The sequence below is a fragment of the Phyllobates terribilis genome, unplaced genomic scaffold, assembly GCF_046119375.1.
Source record: "Phyllobates terribilis strain yellow unplaced genomic scaffold, ASM4611937v1 Scaffold_37__1_contigs__length_12642776, whole genome shotgun sequence".
NCBI classification, from domain to species: Eukaryota; Metazoa; Chordata; class Amphibia; order Anura; family Dendrobatidae; genus Phyllobates; species Phyllobates terribilis.
In genome coordinates this window covers 2,756,852-2,775,251 of record NW_027362797.1, presented here as the reverse complement: position 1 = coordinate 2,775,251, position 18,400 = coordinate 2,756,852, and the positions used below count along the sequence as shown (strand labels likewise).

Genomic DNA, 18,400 nt, shown 5'->3' with positions numbered 1-18,400 from the left:
CCATGGAAGTTTTTTGTGGCTTTATATCATACAGAACAGTACTATTTGGCTGCCTGTTCTTCTGCGAAAACACGTGAATGTCAAGGGAATGATTGCCATCGGCCTTGTTCTTTCATCTAGAATGATCCATTGGCACATTCCTCACAATTGTGAAATTTAACTTTTTTTTTTTTAAAGAGAAAGCCTCCATGGTTACTATAAAGAGAAGCAAACAAAAATGAGAAACAAGCATGAATATTTGCACATTTAATAAAATATAACAGTTTAGCAGGAATGACCATCAATATTATCAGTGCCGCAATTTCTTTTATTTGATCACATTCCGGGATGTGGTTAAACATAGCATCCAATGATTGTAGAAGCAGTTTGATTAAAACAAAACAATTGCAAATTTTTGTATGTGGTATGTGTAGGGGTTTTATTTCTTGTTTTGATTTTTTTGTTTTTTTTAGTGGCCCTGTGTTTGCATAGTATTTTTTTTGTTTTATTTTCAGTTAGTCATCAGAAGGTGCTGAGTAGAGATGAGCAGATATTTTGAAATTAGTATTTGCCAACTTCGATGAATTTTGCCCAATAAGTTGATTGGCGGTGAATAAATTTGAGAGAATCTCAATACAGGAAAGCTTGTAATTGCTCAGCAAATACACGTGGAGGAGAAGAGAGAGAGAGAGAGGACCTGGCTGGTATAGCTTACACTCCACAGGAGAGAGAGAAAAAGAGAGCGAGAGGACCCCACTGACCACAAGAGCTTCCATTCTAATGGAGATGGAGGACCCTGCTCACCATTAGAGCTTACACGCTACAGGAGAGAGAGAGGACCACGCTGACCAAGAGAGCTTACACTGTAGTATACAGAAGAGAGAGTGGACCCTGCTGATCATAAGAGCTAACACTCTACAGGTGAGAGAGAGAAACTTAGGCGTCACTCACATGAGTGTATAACTTGGACTAGTGCTGTCTGATGTTTATTCCAGGGACAAATAGCCACCTCCAGCCAAAGCCAGAGGCGACCCAATCTTACCCCCAGCGCCTGCCCGAGTTCTCACCCGAGCAAGGCAGTGGGAGCCAAAGACTGTGCTTCCCTCCCGGAAGAGGGAAGCCAACAATGCTCTCCTCCCGAAAGAGGAGAGCCAGGGTGGTTCAGGGGGGAGTGGAACCTGATGGCCACACACTTTCCCCCTAGACCTGCCAAGAGAGGAACCAGTTAGGGAAAAGCATACCGACAAAATCCTAGAAGGACGTGACACAAGTGAATAAGTGCACACACAGTGACAAAAAGATTAAATAAATAGCGAAGGTTTCACAGTATAATACTGCCTGGACCTTCGACCGGGAATTGAAAAATTCCAGATCCTAAGGCCAGAAGGCCCGGAATAAGGGTGTGTGCAAAGAAAGAAAATTTGAAGTGCTTGTGCAAATGTGCCAGAAACTCAAGTGGGGTTCCCAATACCAGTGAGTTAAGGCACCCCAGGGTCACCAATCCTGGGGCACTTCACACTTCGGGCTTTCGATCTTCCCCGGCCCAATGGCGTCGATCCTGGGGGGCCATGCTTTCCACTAGATGACTATATTAGCCACCTGGCGTACTAATAAGGGCCTAAACCCCAGTGTCCATCAATCTGCTAGGGTGGCCGACGGCCAAAGCCGCCTTTTCGAAAGGTACCGAGAAGCGATTACCTGAATTGGTTATAGCCTATTGCTGCACCATAGCCCCAAGAAGGCACCCATTGTAGGGATAGGGACAAAGGCTCCCCTTAGGAAGACATGTTGTTCATCAATAGGCACCTTAAAACCCACAACTATACTGCTTGTTGCAGATGCACCCCACATGTTTTTAATCTGCATAAGTCCACCTATTTTCACACATTCTCCTCTTTTCTCCCCCCTAATGTCCCACGCACCTCAAAACCGGGAAGGGTGGGGGGGTAGAGAGAATAAATAATTAATGAACAAACGAGCAGCGGTCCCCAGTGCTTCCCAGTCTGTAGGCTCCCTACAGACTGAAGTTGGCTGCTGCAGCACTGCCAGATAAAAGCCAGGAGCCCATTATGATACGTGCAATGTCTGTTCCATTCTTCCATTGTCCCATTGTTCCATTGCCCCCTAACAATGAGACAATGGAAAAATGCAAGAATGGAACGGACATTGCACGTGTCATAATGGGTATGTAGGGAGCATACTGGGGACTGCTGCTCGTTTGTTCAATAATTAGTTACCCTCTCTACCCCCCACCCTTCCCGGTCTTGAGGAGCATGGGACATTAGGGGGGAGAGGAGAATGTGTGAAAATAGGTGGACGTATCAGATATTAAACTGATAAGAAAAGATACTACACTTGATCTTAGCCAAAAGGCCGAGAAGCGATTACCTGAATTGGTTTTGGCCTAGAGCTGCACCCTGGCCCAAAGAAGGCACCCATTGTAGGGATAGGGACAAAGACTCCCCTTAGGAAGACATGTTGTTCATCAATAGACACCTTAAAACCCACAAATATACTGCTTGTTGCAGATGCACCCCAAACGTTTTTAATCTGCATAAGTCCACCTATTTTTACACATTCTCCCCCCCCTGCCCAATGTCCTACATGCCTCAAGACCGAGGGGGGGGGGGGTAGAGAGGATAACTAATTAATGAACAAACGAGCAGCTGTCCCCTCCCCCCCCCGGCTTCCCAGTCTGTAGGCTCCCTACAGACTGAAGCTGGCTGTTGCAGCACTGGCAGATAAAAGCTAGGAGCCCATTATGACACGTGCAATGTCTGTTCCATTCTTCCATTCTTGCATTATTCCATTGCTCCATTGTCCTATTGCTCCATTGCCTCCTAACAATGGGACAATGGAATAATGCAAGAATGGAAGAATGGAACAGACATTGCACGTGTCATAATGGGCTAGTGGCTTTTATCTGGCTGTGCTGCAGCAGCCAGCTTCAGTATGTAGGAAGCCTCCAGATTGGGAAGCAGGTGGGACCGCTGCTCGTTTGTTCAATAATTAGTTACCCTCTCTACCCCCCAACCCTTCCCGGTCTTGAGGCGCATGGGACATTAGGGGGGAGAGGTGAAGAGAATGTGTGAAAATAAGTGGACATATAGGGGACATATCAGATGTTAAACTGATAAGAAAAGGTACTACAGTTGATCTTAGCCAAAAGGCAGAGAAGCGATTACCTGAATTGGTTTGGCCTATGGCTGCACCCTGGCCCCAAGAAGGCACCCATTGTAGGGATAGGGACTGAGACTCCCCTTAGGAAGACATGTTGTTCATCAATAGACACCTTAAAACCCACAACTATACTGCTTGTGTTTAACCTCGCCCACACCACTGATTGACTGCTTTCTGTGTACACTGTGCATAGGCAGAAAGCTACCAATCATTAGTGGACGCAGGATTACACAGAGCTCATGAAAATGGAGGACTCCATGGCAGCAGGTTTACTAGTCCTCTAGGGATAATCTCCTGCTGTTAAAACAGTGATTTTATCAAAACTACAGCAAGCAGCCCAGTAAGTGACAAATAGATGGAATTAGGGTCTTTGTGTCCACAATTTGGTGCTCTCATGTTAGGTAGAAAAAACGTGTTGACTGAAGTCAGTTATTTCCAAGGCTGTGTTAATCTAAACAAATAAAATACCTTCGCAACAAGCATTTATTTCAGTTTACAAGCCTCAAATACCTATGAAAAACTTCTGTAATGCAGGTACACAATTAAATCCAAGAGTATCTCTGGTGATATAATATATATATATATTTTAAGATTAAATTTTTGATACATTACTGTAACTATTTGTTACACTTCTTGAGATACATACAGAACGAGTTAACCCCATTCTCTTGATTAGTGGGAGTCTTAATAGTAGGACGCCTGGTGATCAGACCAGGAAAAATGTAAGCCTATTCTGACATCCACCATACATGTACGGCACATGTATGGTGGCGATGTATGGAGTAGACTCAGGTTTTGAACCCACTGCACAAACAAGTTTTTTTTTCGCCACTGGAATGGCGCTTTAAATGTAAGCCCCTCTGTTCCCATTCTTATACTCACCTTCCGTCAGCTTTATCTTTTACCGACGCCGCTCTGGTCCCGTGGCACCATCTTGTGCCAGTAACTTCTGACTGGCCAGAAGTCAGAAGTTATGTTACAAGAGCTCAATACAAGTCTTTATGAGAGGCAGGACAAGGCCATAATGAGGCTCTCATAAAGATGTATTAAAAAGTGACTTCTATGCTCTGTGAAGCACTGGAGCTGCCGGCAGGTCATTCTTTGGCCGAGACAGCGCTGGAAAAGGATGAAGGTGGCGGCAGGCGAGTATGAGATGGGGAAAGGGGAATCACATTTAACCCCTTTACGACGTGGTGCGTATTAGTACGCACCACGTCGGTACCCCCAGTTCAGCGCGGGCTCCGGCGCTGAGCCCTCACTGAACCGGGCACATGTCAGCTGTATAAATTAGCTGACATGTGCCAGCAACAGCTGCAGGTGGAATCTTGATCCACCCGCGGCTGTTAACCAGTTAAATGCCGCTGTCAATTTCTGACAGCGGCATTTAACTTGCACTTCCCGGAAGCGCGTCATTAGCCCAGCCCATCGATGACCCCGTCACGTGATCGCAGGTCACTGATGGGTTGGCATGATAACCCGGGGTCTGCAGAAGGCCTCTGTGGTTGCCCAGTGGTCGGCGCTCATAGCAAGTGAGCATTTCTGCTGCATATAGGCGATCTGCTCACCACCTGTATGCAGCAGAGGAGATCAAACAACTGCTGCTTCAATAGTCTACTATGGAGACTATTGAAACAAGCAGAAAGTGTAAAAAAAGAAATGTATTTAACAATATTAAAAAAGTATATAAAAGTTTATATCACCCCCCTTTCAGCCCATTCAAAATAAAACAATTGAAAAAAAAACCCACATACACATATTTGGTATTGATGCCTTCAGAATCACCCGATCAATATAAAAAAAGAATTAATCCGATCGGTAAACGGCGTAACGAGAAAAGCATTCTAAACGCCAGAATTAAAGTTTTTTTGGTCGCCACAACATTGCAATAAAATGCAATAACGGGCGATCAAAACATCTGGTAGTGGTCCTGGTCGATTGCGAACCTGAGAAATCTCTGATGGGCAGGGTGCAGGTATGAGTCTTGTATGTATATGGTGGTGAGAAATTCTCCCTTCTCCATGGACGCAATGATGGACCGAAGGGACTCCAAGAGGAAGGGACGTACCCGTACCAGTACATATTTGTTGAGCTGTTTTAGGTCCAGTATGGGCCGTACGCCGCCTCCTTTCTTGGGGACTACGAATAGATTGGAGTAGAACCCTCGGAAGAGCTCGGCCGCGGGGACCAGTAATATGACTCCTGCTTGAAAAAGAAAGGAGACCGCTTGGCGGAAGGCACAAGCCTTGGCTGGCGGCTTTGGGGGAACAGAAGGAAAGAGTCTGTTTGGTAAGTTGGAAGACAGACTTTATGAAAGAGCAAAAGTCAGCCGACAGGTCTTGTCCGACTTTTGCGTCGACCGCAAGTTGTCCCTGCGTGGGGAGCGGTTGCTATTTTGTGCTGGACGCGAGACGGACCAGCCCGAAGAGTTCCGAAAGGATCGGAATAGAGTTTGGTTACGCTTCTTGTAGGTGCGTTTGGGTTTCAGTTGGGGGGAGAGAGGTACTCACCCCCGGTGGCGTTGGATATCATCGTGACCAACTGTTCACCGAAAAGTCAACCACTGAGGTACGGGAGGTGCGTGAGGGACTTCTTTGAGGCTGCGTCTGCTTTCCATTCCCGCAGCCAGAGGATACGCCGAATCGTGATGGCGTTTGATGCTATTCCCGCTGCACCCCTTGCTGAATCCAGAGCTGCATGAAGCATGTAATCTGCTACAACTGCTATTTGAACCGCTTGGTCCGACCGCTCAGGAGCAGATACTTGGAGGCCAGCTTGTAAATTTTTGGGCCCAAACCAGGATGGCCTTAGCAGCCCAAACTGAGGCGAACGCGGGAGCCAGGGAGGCCCCATGCGGCCTCGAAAATTGAATGAGCCATGCGTTCCACCTGCCGGTCTGCTGAATCCCTGAGGGTTGAGCTATCTGGCAGTGAAAGGAGTGACTGTGCTGCTAGTCTAGAGACTGGGGGATCCACTTCGGGTTGATCTGTCCATTCCTTGGTGACCTCCTGTGGGAAGGGGTACCACGCCTCCAGATATTTGCGATTGGTAGAAATGTCCAGCACCCGATGGATGGATGAGATTACGTCCTCAACTAGCGCTGTATTGCTAGGGGGGGGGGTTGGGATCAGGGAACCTTCAGTTTCCTTGTCCGAGTCGGAATCACAGATGCCTTCCGAATCCTGTGCATCGCTAAGGCATCTCCTGCTGGGTGAAGCGGGGCGGAGGCCTTCTCTGGTCAGGGATCGCTGCGGAGATCTGCATTGTCTGTCCCTGGTAGGGGACGGTCTAGATGACCTGGAACTACGGTGTCTTTCCCTAGAAGGGGATGACCATGTGCTATGGGATGATGCAGATGAACGTGACCTGTGGGTCCGCTTGCGTCCAGATCTAGACGTGGATGTGCCCGGGTCGTCATGTCCCTGAGTCGAGCTTTCCCTTTGCAGGGCAGTGTTCATAGCCGAGGCATGACTCTGCCGAGCCTGAAGCAATGTGGAGGCTAGGTTATCTATAGACTGCGTCATAGATTGTGACCCATCCCGGCATGTCATTAGACACCGAAGCATTGGCAGGGGCTTCCTGGGGCTCTGGCACAGTAGTCTGGGTGCAGTCCTGGCAGTGCGGGTACGTGCTGCCACTGGGGAGAGTATTACTGCAGGCTGTACAGAGTGCATAAAAGCAGTCCTGCCTGGTTCTCTTGGACCTTGAGCCCGGCATAGTGCACTGGGGTGGCTATGCAGAGGGCCCTACAGGGGTGGCTATGCAGAGGAGCCTATAAGGAATAATGGATTCACAGCCGAGGAAGAACTCCAGCTGTGATCTTATCCCACCAGTGTGTCCCTGGGTCCAGCGCCGAAGATCCACAGTCCTGTGCCCCCCTGGAGACTGGCTGGCCTGGTCTAGGTCGGCCGACCAGTAACTGCAGGGTTAATCCCTTATCCTGCAGCAGATAATGGCCGCCGGAGTAAGGTTAAGAAAGAAGGGGGAGCGGAGAGCTGAAAAGGGCGGCAGAGCAGTGTGAAATCGCACCCTTTCAGTCTCGATCCGCCCACTTTATGACACTGTAGAGTGTCATATTTGTCATCCGGGGGGCAGGCGGGAGAGGAGGTGGCGGCCTCGGCTAGGCCGAAGCCGCGGCCTAAATTAGATGCCTGATGCCCAAAGGGGCTGCAGGCCGGCGTGGAAGTCCGGGAGGGGGCCAGATCTGAACCGGGCCCCCCCGGATATAAAGGCAGGATAGCGGTGGGGTATTAGCGGAAGGGGGGGCCCTGTGAAGAGTCCCCCTGAGGCACCATAGAGCTGGTGCTGCCGCAGAGACAGGGCACAGGGAGGCCTGTGCCTCTCATGTCATGCCTGCCTGCACTCCCCCCGGCCCCGACAGGAGCCCGCAGCAGGGCTGGGGTCCCTGGATTCAGGCGCAGTGTGCTGGCTGCTGGGAGCTGCAGAGTGCTGCCTGTACAGGCCCTACCTGAGGCGTTTCAACCTAATACCCCCAGAGGGGGATTAGGGAGGTGATGCTGTCACCATCAGGGGGCTATATCCTCGCCTCGACCTCAACCCAGAAACCAAAAGGAATTGGGGAAGGAGGGGGGTCTCGATTTCGAACCAGCACCCGAGGGGCTGGGGAAGGAGCGACATGGGGAATAGCCATCTCGACTTCGACCGTGCACCCTGTAATAAGGGGCCGAGGAAGGAGCCATGCCAGGAGTCTCGCAGAGACCCACTTTTCTTTATCTGTAATCCCGTCGATGAAAAAGGAGTAAAAGTTTTAGGTGTGCCTCCTATGCGACACTAAGCAAAAACTGGAGATGGCTGACGCCGTCCAGGAGTGTATACTGCAGAGGAGGAGCCACGGTAAATCTTTTTCAGATTATGCATAGTGTTGCCTCCTAGTGGACAGCAGCATAACACTCATGGTCCCGTGTCCCCCAATGAGGCGACAGAGTAAATTAAGTTTTTTTACATTTCACTTTGCATTAATACCTGTGTTGCACCCGAAGGGTTGAAAAAAAAAAATTTACAGCTGTTTTGAAGTATTTGAGTTGTGCGGTTTTTACTATGGTATCATTTTTGGGGAGTTTCCAAAATGTAAAAGCCTCAAAGTCCATTCAAATCTGAATAGGCCCCTAAAGGAACATGTTTTGTTAATTTCTTGAAAAAATGAAAATTTGCTGCTAAACTTTTAACCCTTCTAACATCCTATCAAAATAAAATGATGTTTGAAAAATGATGCAGATATAAAGTAGATATATGGGAAATGTTATCTATTAATTATTTGTACAGCATGACTAACTCGTTTAAGGATATAAGAATTAAAAGTTTGAAATTTGCAAAAAATATTGACCTAAATTTACTACTACTGTATGTACAATGTGTCATGAACAAAACAGTCTCAGAATCACTAAGCTACATTGAAGCATTTCAGAGTTATTACCACAAAGTGACACTGGTCAGATTTCAAAAATTTGGCCTGGTCATTAGGGTCAAAATGGACTCGGTCACTAAGGGTAATGGGAACCAGGAGAAAACACACATGAGCCACTGTTGTAGTATGGCTTCTTTAGAAAGAAAGGACGTATAGTTTCTGTAGTGATCTGAATACAGAGCTCATCTGACAGTTTTCCCAGTGAACTCAAGCCGAATCAGCCCAGTTTCAAAGAAGATATGAATGCAATTATTAAAATTAACTCATTTTTATTTCCAATAATTTGTTAAAAAAATTATACATAAAAACAGGTACTTTCAAAAATCACAAAGTCAAATCTCAATTACAAGCTTGTATTATTATAGTAAGTTGTCTCCTTTAATAAATCGTGTCAAGATACTCTGCTCCATTTCTATTGCACTTAATCCCTAGTAATAAAGTGCTGAAAAAGTGTTTTTTAATATAAATTAAAACCCCTTACTCAAAAATTCAGAGATAAAAAGTGCAAGTGCAAAAAAGTTTTTCCTCTCTGTGTTGAAAGGTATGTAAATAAATATATTGATGGGTATACAAATATATGAATTTTTGGTTGCATTTTGTATTTTTCAGTAGTGTTGAGCGATACCTTCAGATATCAGGAAATATCGGATCGGATTAGATCGGGCCGATACCCAAAAAGTATCGGATATCGCCGATTCCGATACCGGAAACCAATGCAAGTCAATGGGACACAAATATCGGAATGAAAATAAACTCTTTCTTTCCTTGTAGGTTAATTCTATATGAAGGAAAACAACTAACAATAATGTAGAATGTATTGGGGGAGGTGGTTGCCCAAATCGATGGGAACAGTGCTCACAGTCAAACATGAAAAGCCGGCAATTCAGCAGCGGCATACACCGGTACCCGACAATTTAGAACAGAAAGAATAGAGCATCACACATAGATTAGATAGATAGAAACATGTCAGTCACATATATATGAAGTACAGTGATAGTGTTGGTTACTGTACCTGTCATTTAGTGTTAAAATAAAGGATTTATTAAAAAAAAAATTAAAATTACGGGGAACCCTACGCCAGTCTCTAGCGGAGGTTAAGCTGACAGCTGGGGCAGATGTTTGAAGCCTGGGAAGAGGGTAATACCCACGGAGCTTCCCAGGCTACTAATATCTGCCCCCAACTGAATACCTAGCCTTTACTAGCTATTAAAATGTGAGAACCCCCAAAAAAATGACGTGGGGTCCCCCCTATTTTAATAGCTAGCAAAGGCTAGGCAGACAGCTGGGGGCTGATATTAATAGCCCAGGAAGGGTGCCATGAATATTGGCCCCCTCCCAGGCTAGAAACACCAGCCGTCAGCCGCCCCAGAAATGGCGCATCCATAGGATGAGCCAATTCTGGCACTTAGCCTCGCTCTTCCCACTGCCCTGTAGCGGTGGCAGTGGGGTAATAGGGCTGGGGTTGATGTCAGCTTATAATGCCAGCTGACATCAAGCCCAGGTTAATAATGGAGAGGCGTCTATAAGACACCCCCATTACTAACCCCATAGTCAAAGTTAAAAAAAACACAAACACCCAGAATAAAGTCCTTTAATTGAAATAAACACACAATTCTTTATTGTTCTAAATTAAACCATACTTACCATCACGCCCATTCCAGCTGAAGCCAACGATCTCCTGCAATAAAAGAAAAATAATAAAGCAACATCATCCTTACCTTTTGATGGTTCCCAGGACAGCTCCAGCTCTGCTACATCGAGACGACAGGCAGGACCGCAGCAGAACGCTGCCATCCAGCCCGTCATCCTGCAGACACTGAGAAGCGCAGGCATGCTTGCGCTCCTCAGTGTCTGGCTGTGACGGCATCCAGATGAGCCGACAATGAACTCAGCTCACCTCATGCACGTCACTGACAGCGTGGGAGAATTCTCCTGCGCATGCGGTGAGCGTGAGAGACTCGGCTCATCGGGATGCCGTCACAGCCTGACACTGAGGACTTTATTCTGGGTGTTGTGTTTTTTTTTTTTTAAATACTTTACTAGAAATTCATGGCAGTCATGTATAATATTGGCGTGACCCCATGAATTTCGGGCTTAGGGCCAGCTGATAATGCCAAGCTGGCCCTAACCCCTTTATTACCCAGTGAGCCACCGCACCAGGGCCCTGGATGAGTTTGGTACAGCGCATCTATGAACGCGCCATTTTCCGGGGTGGCTGCGGACTGCAATTTGCAGCGGGTGGGGCCCAGAAAGCTTGGGCCTCCCTGCGCTGCAGATTCCAGCCCCCAGCTACCTAGTTGTACCTGGCTGGACACAAAAATAGGGCGAAGCCCCACGTATTTTTTTTTTAATTATTTAATGAAATTCATGAAATAATTAAGAAAAAAAGGGCTTCCCTGTATTGTTGTGTCCGGCCAGGTACAAATAGGCAGCTGGGAGTTGGGGGCAGCCTGTTCCTGCCTGCTGTACCTGGCTGGCATACAAAAATATGGCAAAGCCCACGTCAACATTTTTTGGGAAAAATTAATTAAAAAATAAATAATAATTTAGGGACTGCATCTTTATTAACCCCTAAGTGCCAATTCTGGCACTTAGCCTCGCTCTTCCACGCTGCCCTGGTGCGGTGGCAGGGGGTAATAGGGTTGGGGTTCATGTCAGCGCCAGCTGCCATGCAGCCCAGGGAAGCCCAGGTTAGTAATGATGGGCGTCTATAAGACACCCCCACTACTAACCTACAAAGTGTTAAAAAGAAAAAACACACACTACACCCAGAAAAAAATAATTTATTTGAAATAAAACACACCATTTTATTTAATTCTTAGTTTACTAAAAAAAAATAGTTACCTGTCCACGTTCCTGCGCTGATCTCCCATGCACAGCTGTCACATCTGGAGATGGTGAGAGCTGTGCATGGCTGCTGTAAGCTCACACTGCCGGGAACACGTCCGCTCCCGGCAGCGTGAGCCCCTGACTGAGGTCACCGGAGTGCATTCAGTCAGCGCAGCTCCGGAGACCTCCTTTACGGCACTGCTGTACCATGGGAATTTCTGACCGGAGCAGCGCTGCCTGAACTCCGGCGAACCCGCTTATGCTGTCATTCTAGCGGCGGCAGCGGTTCAGAGCGGTCACATTCTATGTGGCTGCTCTAAACTGGAGATCATCGTGGGACACTCGTGGACTACTACGGAGGGGTAAGGATAAGGTTGTGGTTTATTATTTTATATTTTATTACAGGAGATCGATGGCTTCGGGGAATTAGGTGTCTAGGTGAGTATAGGTGTAGTTTTTTATTTTTTACTTTATTTTAGGTGGCGATCGGCGGGGACAGGTAATGTATAAACTAATTTATTTTAGGTAACCACTGGCCACCAATGACATGTATTTAAAATTTATTGGGGGACCAAAGACAAATATATATGGGGGCATAAAAAAACACGTATAGGGGCAAAAATAACACATGGGGCAGTTTAAATAGCAGGATCAGGCTGATGGGAACTACTGCTCCCATCAAGCTGATCCTGCTGGCACGAGTGGACGCGGGGCAGACATAGGCCGATGGGAGTAGTAGTGTCACATCGGCCTATGTCTACCTGCACGCACACACCCGCAGACATCGCACAGACACCGCGCACACACCAATCATGACGGGCTGATGGTCTGGGAGGTATGGCTGACCTGCGCGGCCGTGGGAAAGTTCATGTGAGTTCATGCAGTCAAGCATGAACTCACATGAACCCTCTGAGGGCACTGCGGCTACTACAAATGAACAGCTGATCGGCATCACCTGATACCTCAGCTGTTCATTTGAAATAACCGGCGGGAAAGCGCAGCACAGAACGTGAAAGCCGGCGGTGAAGTCTTTTCACCTCCGGCTTCCCCGCCCGGGTCTTCGCTCCCCGCTCCTTGGTGCTGCGCTCCCCGCCCGGTCCTAACTTACCATGGGGATGGGAGGTGGCGAGGGGAGCGGAGGATCGGGGTGGGAGGCTGCGGGGAAGCAGTATGGGGCTGTGTGATTGTTTAAAAGCCGGCGGCTTTTTACAGCCCGCCGGCTTTTAAACAATCAGGAGAATTCTCTCATGCTGGGATGGCATTCTGATGACAGGCTGGATCGCAGCTGAGCGCTGCCATCCAGCTTGTCATCCTTCAGAGACACTGCAGAGCGCTGGCATTATGGGAACTTCCGATTCCGGTATTCGATATTGTAAAAGCATCGGAATTTCGATACCGCGAATATCGGCAGATTCCCGATATTTCAGTATCGGAATGCTCAACACTATTTTTCAGACAAGGTAATGTCAAAAAAACAGGGAATAAAACCCAGCAACAAATAGTTAATTTCATGGATAAGGAGCTATGCATATGGAGGCAAATTCATTCAGAGTTCACAGGTAGCAGGCATTCTAAGGGGAGTACTTACATGGCTCAATGTCTAGCTCCTGAAGAGGAGACTGATTGGGGAGATTTATTAAAGGAGACAACTTACTATAATAATACAAGCTTGTAATTGAGATTTGACTTTGCGATTTTTGAAAGTACCGGTTTTTTTATATATAAATTTTTTTTTTTAACAAATTATTGGAAATAAAAACGATTTAATTTTAAGAATTGCATTCATATCTTCCTTGAAACTGGGCTGATTCGGCTTGAGTTTAGTTGTTGATGTTGTATCCTGAATCGGAAGTTGTAATCTACTGACCTCCTTTTTGATATATTAGTTTTCTCAGTGAACAGGACTGAGCAGCCTGCAGTGTATTAGAACTTATGGAGGCTGCAGAAGACAAAATGCAAAACAACTGCAATATTGTTATTTGTTTGCTATCAATGTTTACAATATTCACTTTGTGGTACATAGTTAGGAAATCACCAGTAAATTAAATTAAATGTCTGGAATAATCATCTATTGTAAATTTAAAAAGGGAAAAGATATAGACAAGATGGACCACGGGGTCTTTTTTCTGCCAATTATCTTCTAGGTCCTGGCAGCAGCGGGCAAACAGAATTTTAGCATTTAGGGTTGCACTATCATATAAATTGGGCGAGTGCTATCCAATTGTTTTATTAGATAGCATTCAAACCAATGTTATTCAATAGAGCAGTGGGGGGGGGGGGGCGAAATGACGAATGCAGCTGTGCCGAAACGCGCATCGGGGTGTGTGCCAATGAGGAGTGTGCTATTATCCATAGTGGATGTAAGTAGTTGCTGTGCATTATATACATCAATGTTTTGGCTGTCTGCTTGGTTTCCTTTTGATGTCTTTGATATAGAGGGACATACTGATTTGCCCTTAATACATAACAGTGAGCTATGTGCTCGATATATATTCTCCTGGTATCTTATTGATTTATACTTTTTCTGTTCTATTTAAATCCACTACTACTTTATATGATTCAGCCATTGGCATTAATATGATATTACATAGTATTTAGTGGAATTCTGTTTTATTTTTCAGGCACTTGCACTTTAATAATTACCGCACTTTATGTATATACTATATAGCAGCCTACACTGATGGATTCTTGATAAGATTATTCATACCTTGTCTATACTTTGTGATATTTACCGCACCCCCTTCCCTAGTGCCCCTCTACCGCATTGTTCTTACATTTCCCGGTGTTCTGTGATTTATGTTTTCACAGATCAATTGGACCTTGTTTCGCATTGTGTTTCTCTTGTTTTTCAGTTACCATGTTTACTTCGGTGGTCCGCTCTATTTCTTTATAGGTCCATGATTGGGTTAAGATAGAATACTTTACGATATACTTTATACCCGTTTGTTTCTCTCTTTCTCCTCCTATTATTTTATTAAAAAAAAACTTATGGTGCACTGATGGTACAAACTGATGAGTGAACAACAAATAGATTGAAATCGGATCCAGAGAACTGATAAAAATATCTATTTCTTGTATGCAAAAAAAATGAATGAGGCTTTAGGCTGACTTACCAGTAGGGTGCATTAAAAATAAATGACATCTTGCTGGAATCAAGGTCTCGGCCCCTACATCATGCTGCTCTCAGATTAAATAGTAACCACCTGCTGATGGATTCCATTTAACTGTGGAATGTAGTGAATGTAAAATGTTGGCAATGAAAGTACCTAGAATGAAGGGGGAAGGGAGGAATTTAGCCAAATTTGTCATGGTCACTAATGTACATCGTAATAATTAATGGAATTTGTGTATTTCAATATGAGATATATTTTTTCCATGTACAATAGGAAGAGGAACATACAGCTTCTAGAAATGAAGATTGAAGAGGAGAACATGGCCCTGAAAAACATTAGTCTGTCTCTGTAAGTGCTGAGATTTGAGCTAATAAAAGCAAACGTTATAGATAACATAACAATATACATTCTAAGACCATGTTCACACGTTGCATTTTTGCTGCGTTTTTTTCTGCAGGCAAAACCTGCTCTCTTGGCAGTAAAGAAGCTGCTTACAAAAAGCAGGTGTTGCTGTGTTTTTCAGGATCCCAAAGTTCAGCTTTGCTTCCAGCACAGAAGCATGAACACAGGTCACCAATGCAAGACATATGTGAAACCAGACAATCATTTTTGGAAAAAAAAAGGTCAATTTGATCAAATTATATAGTGAAAAAAGATTTTTAAATCTGAAAAAATAGTGACTATTCTGAAGAAAAAAGTTCATATGAGTTCATGAAAAAATACACAATTACAAATGTAAAAGGGGGGAGGTGAATAGGTCAGGAATAGCTTACCTAAGATGTTGGCAAAACACTGAGTTTGTAAGACACTGTTTACTTTCACACTTTACTCAGCCTTTGAGTTGACCAGGTATTGTTCAATTTCACACCTTGGTCGGCCAATGTTTATTTTACACACATCACTAATTTAATTAAAATGTACTAATCCTAACTGCCATTCTCAGGTGATGAATCATAAAATGTTAGAGTTGGAAGAGACCTCCAGGGTCACCATGTCCAAACCCGTGATCAAGACATTATGGGTTTAAACTTGGGAAAATCATAAAAATAAATGTGTTTCACATACTGCTGTACATGCTTTTTTTACTGAAAACACAGCAAAACCTGATTCCTGCGTTTTGCTGCGTTTTTGAACTTACTCATTGCTTTCTATGGGGGAAAAACACTGAAAGAAGTGACATGCTGCAGTTTTCAAAAACGCAACAGGTTTTCAATTCAGTCAGGAAAAAAAAACAATGTGTGTGCATGAGATTTCTGAAATCTCAGCTTTTGCTGGTACTGTTACACGCAGCTTAGATTTTGCATAAATTTGCTGAAAAAAAAATGCAGAAAAAACAGAACATGTGAACATAGTCTTACGGGTTTCCTCTACGCTCGCACTATGGACTGTAACTTAGTGTAAAGTTTAACCAAGCAACGCACTAAGTTATATGGAAACTATGACAATTTGACCGAGTGAAACAATAGTTATTGTCAAGATTCAATGAAAAAACCCGCCAACTATGCAAGGACTACAGCACAGCTCTATGTAGGTGATTGGGACAGTGCTGCACCTAAGGCCACGTTCATACGTTCAGTATTTTACATCAGTATTTTACATCAGTATTTGTAAGCCAGAATCAGAGAGTGGAACAATTGGAGGAAAAGTATAATAGAAACACGTCACCACTTCTGTATTTTGTCATCCACTACTAGTCTTGGCTTACAAATACTGATGTAAAATACTGACCAAATACTGAACGTGTGAATGTGGCCTAATACAGACATGGCTGAGAGCACAGTGTTACATAGAATAACTGAGGGGATGCAGCACTAAACCAGCACTGCGGACCGTTCACTCTCAGGAACTGTAGTACTGGTAGTCGGACCCCCACCAAGTTAGAAAGTGGAGTCGTCCCCAGATTTGGTCTTAGAGTAAAATTATAGATTAATGAATATCAATATTACTCACTTATACGGTGGTTATAAGACACACACAGGACTGGTGAATGCCTAGATGTAAACACATTAAAGGGAATCTGCCACCAGGCTATTGCTGCCCCATCTCAGAGCAGCATGATGTAGGGGCAGAGACCCTGATTCCTGAGATGTATCACTTACTGGGTTATTTACAGCAGTTTTGATAAAATCACTGCTTTATCTGTTGCAGATCTACCAGTTCTCTGAATGCTGAGCTCAGAGTAACTCCACCCCCACCACTGACAGCTTTCTGCCTATGCACAGTGTACACAGAAAACTGCCAATCTGTGGTGAGGGCGGGGTTATACAGATATTATCAATATGGAGGACTACATGGAGGGAGGTTTACTAGTCCTTTACTGTTAATCTACTGCTGATAAAACAGCAAGCAGCCCAGTAAGTGACATATCACTGGATTTAGAGTAAAAAATGTGGTGACAGATTCCCTTTAAATCAGAAGTATGTATTGTAATATAGTATATAATGAGTGAGTCATGATACGAGGCCTCATGTATGAAAACTGCTTTCTGTTACATTCCTGAAAAAAAAAGAAGAAAAAGAGGTGGCTTTGCTGGTGCCCAGCCATCTAGTACGTACTGTATTTTTCAGATTATAAGACTCACTTTTTCCCCCCTACATTTGGGGGGAAATGGGGGTGTGCCTTATAATTCGAATGTAGTTACCGGGGGGAGGGGCAGCTTCTGTGGAGCAGGTTCCCAGAAGGCACAGTCGCTACTGCAGGAAGCTGGCGGCGGTGTCAGAAGTGAATTTGGGGAAAAATGGCCGCCAGAGGCGGCACATGCACAGAGTGAGGTCTCGCCTCCTGAGATCTCAATCTGCACATGTGTCGCCTTTGGCGGCCATTTTCCCAAAGTTCACCAGAGTGAAAAGGATGGGAAGTGCGGGGACTCCTCTGACATTTTGTCATTTTGTGAAAACCCGAGGCCCACCGCACCCTCGCATCACTGAATACCCCCTCCTCCCGGCCGGGGGCCCACAGCATCGCCCCACTTCTGACACCGCCGCCAGCCTCCTGCAGCAGTGACCCCGCTCCTCCACAGCCGCCCTCCCCTGGTAAGCTACAGTAAAAGTGGACTATAAGACGCACCACCATTTTATTAAAAAAGATAATATTTATTTTCCTCCCCAAAATTTGGGATGCGTCTTATAATATACCGTATTTTGCTGACTATATCAGAGAACATAGTATTATAAAGTAATATATGTAAAGGAGGATACAAGGGCCCCGAGGGCGGGACGGTTTTGGTCTAGTGCATATATTCTCTGCACTATTCCCTGCCTAGTGCCGCCTAGTGCGCCAATATTATCAAGATCAATTTATTCAGCAGCGCTGCCTGATTTAACGGGATTTATTCTTGGGATACAATATCATCAGGTCGGTGGCAGTCTGAAAAAAATCCGACTACAGCATGCTGCGTATGTAAAAAAAAAAAAAAGCCTCTGACCCCCCCCCCCCCAAAAAAAAGGTAAAGTGAAGAATAACACCACAGGAAAGATGCACCGTTTGGAGGATTTTAAAGGAAACCTGTCATGTCCTCAAATGCTATTAGCCTGTAGATATAGGGTAAATGTGCAGGTTAAGGGCTCGGACACATGAGCGTATATAACACGGCCGAGTGCTGTGTGATACAACATTGCATAGCACTCGGACCGGTGTTATTCCCTGGTACAGCTCAGATCTGCGATTATCTTCTCATGAAGATTCAGCGTGAGAAAACAATAGCATCATTCTGCAACTGCATCCGAGAATCGGATCTCAATCACCCATACAAGTCTATGGGTGCAAAATATCGGACTGCACTCAGATGTCATCCAAATGCAGTGCGATTACCACGGATGCTGGCAATGGAGGAGCCACCAGCTTTCAGTCATAGAGGAGTGTCTGGCACAGCTTCAGT

General features: G+C 45.2%; 2 pseudogenes; both read right to left on the bottom strand.

Moving 5' to 3' along the window:
• Positions 1 to 2,274: 2,274 nt before the first annotated feature.
• On the bottom strand, positions 2,275 to 2,364 carry LOC141182944 (U2 spliceosomal RNA; annotated as a pseudogene).
• Positions 2,365 to 2,955: 591 nt separating this feature from the next.
• LOC141182940 (U2 spliceosomal RNA) lies at positions 2,956 to 3,161 on the bottom strand (annotated as a pseudogene).
• Between the last annotated feature and the right edge of the window lie 15,239 nt (positions 3,162 to 18,400).